This window comes from Zingiber officinale, chromosome 3A (genome assembly GCF_018446385.1).
Source record: "Zingiber officinale cultivar Zhangliang chromosome 3A, Zo_v1.1, whole genome shotgun sequence".
Classification (NCBI taxonomy): domain Eukaryota; kingdom Viridiplantae; phylum Streptophyta; class Magnoliopsida; order Zingiberales; family Zingiberaceae; genus Zingiber; species Zingiber officinale.
In genome coordinates, this window is record NC_055990.1 from 47033870 (window position 1) to 47040566 (window position 6697).

Here is a 6697-nt window from a genome sequence, read left to right on the forward strand (position 1 = left end):
CGTCGAGTCGTCTTTGATTCCGCCCGGAATCGTTCGGCCGGGAGACCCGCCCCTTCTCCGATAGGCCGATCGGCCAGGCCTCATGCTGACCCCTTTGCCTTTTGACCACCACGTGGCGTTGACTTCCCTCCAGAGGGGGTCCCCCGTCCTTAATGCAGGATCACTTGCCTTCCCTTCAAGTCTACTTGAAGGAGGCGATTAGTTCGACTGACTGGACCATTAGTTGCGCCGAACGGCGTCTCTGTGAAACTATCCTCCGCTCGGCCCCCATGGGGGTAGCTATAACGTCAGTCAACGCCAACATTCCTCGGATCTTTTTGTGGTTTTCTCTAAATATTTATGAAGTGCTTTTGGCTACTTGGCCGCTCGGTGAAGCGACTCACAAGCTGACTTCTTTATCGTCTTCTTCCGGCCGGAAGGTTTATAAGATTTTTAACGTCGGAGCTCGACGGTCTTCCGCTCGGAGAGTTTATAGACACCGACTCGTCCCTTTATTTTTAACGTCGGAGCTCGACGGTCTTCCGCTCGGAGGGTTTATAGATGCTGGCTCGTCTCTCGATTTTTAACGTCAGAGCTCGACGGTCTTTCGCTCAGAGGGTTTATAGACGCCGACTCGTCTCTCGATTTTTAACGTCGGAGCTCGATGGTCTTCCGCTCGGAGGGTTTATAGACGCCGGCTTGTCTCTCAATTTTTAACGTCGGAGCTCGACGGTCTTCCGCTCGGAGGGTTTATAGACGCCGGCTCATCTCTCGATTTTTAACGTCGGAGCTTGACGGTCTTCCGCTCGGAGGGTTTATAGACACCGGCTCGTCTCTCGATTTTTAACGTCGGAGCTCGACGGTCTTCCGGCCGGAGGGTTTATAGACGCCGATTCGTCTCTCAATTTTTAACGTCGGAGCTCGATGGTCTTCCGGCCGGAGGGTTTATAGACGCTGGCTCGTCTCTCGATTTTTAACGTCGGAGCTCGACGATCTTCCGCTCGGAGGGTTTATAGACGCCGGCTTGTCTCTCGATTTTTAACGTCGGAGCTCGACGGTCTTCCGCTCGAAGGGTTTATAAACGCCGGCTCGTCTCTCAATTTTTAACGTCGGAGCTCGACGGTCTTCCGCTCAGAGGGTTTATAGACGCCGGCTCGTCTCTCGATTTTTAACGTCGGAGCTCGACGGTCTTCCTCTTGGAGGGTTTATAGACACCGGCTCGTCTCTCGATTTTTAACGTCGGAGCTCGACGGTCTTCCGCTCGGATGGTTTATAGACGCCGGCTCGTCTCTCGATTTTTAACGTCGGAGCTCGACGGTCTTCCGCTCGGAGGGTTTATAGACGCTGGCTCGACTCTCGATTTTTAACGTCAGAACTCGACGGTCTTCCGGCCGGAGGGTTTATAGACGCCGGTTCGTCTCTCTATTTTTAACGTCGGAGCACGACGGTCTTCCAGCCGGAGGGTTTATAGACGCCGGCTCGTCTCTCGATTTTTAACGTCGGAGCTCGACGGTCTTCCTCTCGGAGGGTTTATAGACGCCGGCTCGTCTCTCGATTTTTAACGTCGGAGCTCGACGGTCTTCCGGCCGGGGGTTTATAGACGTCGGCTTGTCTCTCGATTTTTAACGTCGGAACTCAATGGTCTTCCGCTCAGAGGGTTTATAGACGCCGGCTCGTCTCTCGATTTTTAACGTCGGAGCTCGACGGTCTTCCGCTCGGAGGGTTTATAGACGCCGGCTCGTCTCTCGATTTTTAACGTCGGAGCTCGACGGTCTTCCGCTCGGAGGGTTTATAGACGCCGGCTCGTCTCTCGATTTTTAACGTCAGAGCTCGACGGTCTTCCGCTCGGAGGATTTATAGTCGCCGGCTCGACTCTCGATTTTTAACGTCGGAGCTCAACGGTCTTCCGCTTGGAGGGTTTATAGTCGCCGGTTCGACTCTCGATTTTTAACGTCGGAGCTCGACGGTCTTCCGCTCGGAGGGTTCGTCGGCTCGTCTCTCGATTTTAACGTCGGAGCTCGGCGGTCTTCCTTCGGAGGGTTTATAGACGCCGGCTCGTCTCGATTTTTAACGTCGGCTCGGCGGTCTTCCTTCGGACGGTTTATAGGCGGCTCGTCTCTCGATTTTTAACGTCGGAGCTCGACGGTCTTCCGCTCGGACGATTTATAGACGCCGGCTCGTCTCTCGATTTTTAACGTCGGAGCTCGACGGTCTTCCGCTCGGAGGGTTTATAGACGCTGGCTCGACTCTCGATTTTTAACGTCGGAGCTCGACGGTCTTCCACTCGGAGGGTTTATAGACGCCGGCTCGTCTCTCGATTTTTAACGTCGGAGCTCGACGGTGTTCCGCTCGGAGGGTTTATAGACGCCGGCTCGTCTCTCGATTTTTAACGTCGGAGCTCGACGGTCTTCCGCTCGGAGGGTTTATAGATGCCGGCTCGTCTCTCGATTTTTAACGTCGGAGCTCGATAGTCTTCCGACTGGAAGGTTTATAGACGCCGGCTCGTGTCTCGATTTTTAACGTCGGAGCTCGAAGGTGTTCCGCTCGGAGGGTTTATAGACGCCGGCTCGTCTCTCGATTTTTAACGTCGGAGCTCAACGGTCTTTAATAATGAGCCTGGCTGAACGGCACAAAGTCTTCACCATCGAGCGTTTGACTCTGATATTATACGCCCGACCGAACGACACGGGGTCTTCCCAATCGAGCATTTGGCTCGAATAATCTACGCCGGCCGAACGACACGGGGTCTTCACTATCGAGCCTTTGGCTCGGATATTATACGCCCGGCCGAACGGCACGGGGTCTTCACTATCGATCCTTTGGCTCGGATATTATACACCCGGCCGAACGACACGGGGCCTTCACCTTCGAGCCTTTGGCTCGGATATTATACGCCCGGCCGAACGGCACGGGGCCTTCACCATCGAGCCTTTGGCTCGGAAATTATACTCCCGGCCGAATGACACGGGGTATAATTCCAAATGCGTTTTAACACTACTTACATTAAAAGGACACAGGCGACCAACATATATATAAAATGAATTACATCGGCTCACCTCTCACCCAGCTCGGTATGACTGAAGATGATTTGCGCTCCACGGTCGATCCAAGTCCCAATCCATCTTCATCCGCTCGACGGTGCTTCCCCTTGAATGTCGGTTGGATCTTTGTCTCGGGGTAGGCGTCCACTCGGGGAGCCTTGCCTGTTGTGACTTAAGGAGGCGTACGGAATAGGGCCCGATGAAATGCAACCGTGGCAGGCGGTGCTTCCGCTCAGCCACCTGATGCTGACGTTGTTTGTTGCTCTAGCCGCTTGGCTTGCGCATTCTCTCTCTGTTGCTCCACGAGCTTAGCTGCTCTTGCCTTGATTAGAGCGTCGAGTTCCTTCGTGGAGAGCATCACCGAGTGCGGTCGTCCAGCTTCGTCCATTGCTTCAGATCGGATGCAGGAGCGTTCCCACAGACGACGCCAAATTGATCCTGTCTGAAAGATGAATTAGCGGACGCTGGGCACGGGGCACTCTCCAAACGGCCGACGTAGATCTTCTGACTGTCCGCACGGACCTCCGGTGAACCTGCACAGAAGTCGGGGCGGGAAGGGGTTCCCGGCGACAACCCTTTGACGCTCAAGTCAGGTAAGTGGACAAGAAAGTGGCATCGAATATCTGAGATAGCGTACCTCCAGTGAAGTGCGAGGCTCCTTATATAGAGTTGGGATGGAGCTCATGCACATATACCGAGGCGAGTACGTGTCCCCAGCCCATACCTCAGTAAGGGCTTGTCAGAAGGCTTACCTGACACCATACTGTCACAGTCCAAGCATGTCTTTGATGGGACAGCGGACTCCTGTCATAAGATCCTATGTATGGCCTGCTCCTCGAACATACCCGTTGTCAGAGGATGTTTCCTTGTCCTGTTGTCTCTTCTGTTCCCGCGCCGAGCGTCCGGCCGCTCGGCAGTCCCATCACGTCCGACCAGCGCGTAGGTATCGGTCCGACCGGTTGCTCGGCTGAGACTGTTCAGTCTTGATGCTTACGCCTCGGCCGAGCGGACTGCCCGCTCGGCCCTGTTCATCATGAGCGTCGGAAACCTGACTTCCTGTCGAGTCGTCTTTGATTCCGCTCGGAACCGTTCGGCCGGGCGACCCGCCCCTTCTCCGATAGGCCGATCGGCCAGGCCTCATGCTGACCCCTTTGCCTTTTGACCACCACGTGGCGTTGACTTCCCTCCAGAGGGGGTCCCCCGTCCTTAATGTCGAATCACATAATATGATGTAGGATGCAACTAGTAAAAATTTTATTATGCAAAAAGAAATAAGCAAAAACTGAACTAAACTAAATGCATCCCCTTAGACTTAAAATTTTCATTGTCCCAATGAAAACTAAAAACGATGTGAAGGAGATTTATGAAGTTTAGAGAAGTTACCAAGTGATGGGCTCCAAATGGACATTCATGTTTTAAAAATACTCCTCTATCCAATGCTCACATTCCTCGACAATTTGAATTCTACAAAAATAAGATAGACAAGAAAAATTAAGTAGAGGGTATGATTTATTATCAATGAAGTAAAAACAAACTAAAAAGAAAACAAGAAAAATGAACTTGGTTTGCCTCCCAAGAAGCGCTTGTTTAAGGTCATTAGCTCGACCACCTCATTAGATTCATCTAAATCTTGCTCTTGGAGGGGTAAGATATTTTAGAACCTTCTTACCAAGGGTTCTTATTATAGAGAGAGCTTTCAATGTTGGAGTTAAGAAGCGAAGTATCGCTCTCTCCATCTTCGTCTTCTTTCAGGTGGTCGAAGACGGTTCAGATCTAGCTTCCAATTATAGATCCCAAGAAAGTCTGCACACCCAAAAGAAAGCCAAACCTCCCACAAGCATGTAATATCAGATAGAACTAGAACCTTATTAAGATGAATTGAGTATGTATCAAAAATTGAATCACATCCAATGAAATCAATTATGGGTACCTCTATAAAGTTTTCCAAAAGATCGCTAGAAATACTAACCTTGCATTGTTGAGATATACCTGAAAGTTCTAAACATATGAATGTGACTTCTCCAGAATTAAGTACTGGGTCTAGCTCTGACTCGGGTGTTGGTACTTCCAAAGGTAGTGATTCTTAAGACTCTGCTAACTCTGCACAAGTCCCTACACATGGATCCACAACATGTTCAATTCTTGCAACTCTCATAATCTCTAAAGGTTGTGTGGATGAAGGAGGTGATTCTTGAGATGTTGTTTCCACACCACAGCTCCCTACACTTCCTTCGAAATCATCATTATCAACACAAGCATCAAAAAATAAACCAACGTCTATATCTTCAATAGGAGAATCAACTATAGGAGGATCATTGACTTTGTTTGTATTTTTACGTTGATCTACCTCAATACATTTATCATCTAAAAATTCAATGTCACTATAACATCCTATAAAATCTAGAGGAAGATCTGAAAACTTGTTATCCACTGCATTATTATCACAATCCTCATCTGAAGAGTCCTCGTTTTCATATACATCCAGAAATCTACATTCAACCATATTTGTATCACAGAATTTGCCAAAGTCTTCATTTTCATTGGCCCTCACCAGCCTTTGTAGAAAAGGAACCTTTAGTGAAGGTCTTGGGAATGGTTGAGCTTGTAACAGGGGTTCAAACTACTTCTCTAGTGATGGTGTGATCAACTGTTGAGGGAAAGGTATTTGTGGCCTTTGGGAACTTCCTAAAGAAATGGAACTTAGTTCTTGTGATCTTCTATTATTCTTCTCTTTAATTTTAAACGTGTCCTTCTTCATAAGTTCTTCATGATTCTTTCCCTTTCTCAACTCGATATCATTACAAATCTCACTGGATTTTGTCTGCAAAGGAGGGGGATCTTTTTTGAACCATTTTGAAACTATGCTCTCAATCTTTGCCCCCAAATGTTTAAACTCCTCATTCTGTGACTTGTGGATTTCAAAACTCTTGGATGGTTGAATTGTATTTTGTTTGACAGGCTCTCTTGTATATAAGGCTCGTACTTCTTGAATTTCTGAGGGAGATTCCATCCAACTTTTGCTCGACCATCCAAGGAGGTTCAAAGCCACTTGATCAATTAATGTATAAGTTTCTTCTATACTCTTGTCCATAAAAGAACCTCCAGCTGATGAATCTAATAAACACTTATCTAAGAAAGAGATTCCCCTATAAAATATGTGCAGGGTCAGCCATTTTTCCAAACCATGATGAGGGCACTATCTTTGTAGACTCTTGAATCTGTCGCATGCTTCAAATATTGATTCTCCCTGTGCCTGAGCAAAATTCGTGATGCAACTCCTCATGTAGATTGTCTTGCTTGGAGGGAAAACGTGATTTAGAAATTGCTGCTCCAATTATTCCCAACTTGTGATGCTTTGAGGACGGAGAGAGTACAACCAAGTCCTTGCTTTGTCCTTGATACTAAAAGGAAATGCCATCAACTGGACTGCATCTGCTGATACTCCTTCACAGTTCACCAAATCACAAAGCTCTAGAAATGTCTCAAGATGCAGATAAGGACTTTCTGATACTTCTCCTCCGAATTTGTGACCTTCTATCATGGAAATTAACTCTGGGTCTAGTTGGAAATTTTCTGCTTCAATATGAGGCTGCACAATTGGAGACATAAATCTTACAGAAATAGGTGCAGAAAAATCTCTTAAGGCTCTGCTTGACATGTTAGTGCTCAAGGTATCC

The 6697-nt window shown here is 48.4% G+C and overlaps 1 non-coding gene across 1 annotated transcript; it reads left to right on the forward strand.

Annotated features, from left to right (window-relative positions):
- The first annotated feature begins 6199 nt into the window (after window positions 1–6199).
- Window positions 6200–6305, forward strand: LOC122054451. The gene has a single exon (XR_006132759.1). It is a non-coding gene; the product is annotated as a small nucleolar RNA R71 (small nucleolar RNA).
- Window positions 6306–6697: the final 392 nt, after the last annotated feature.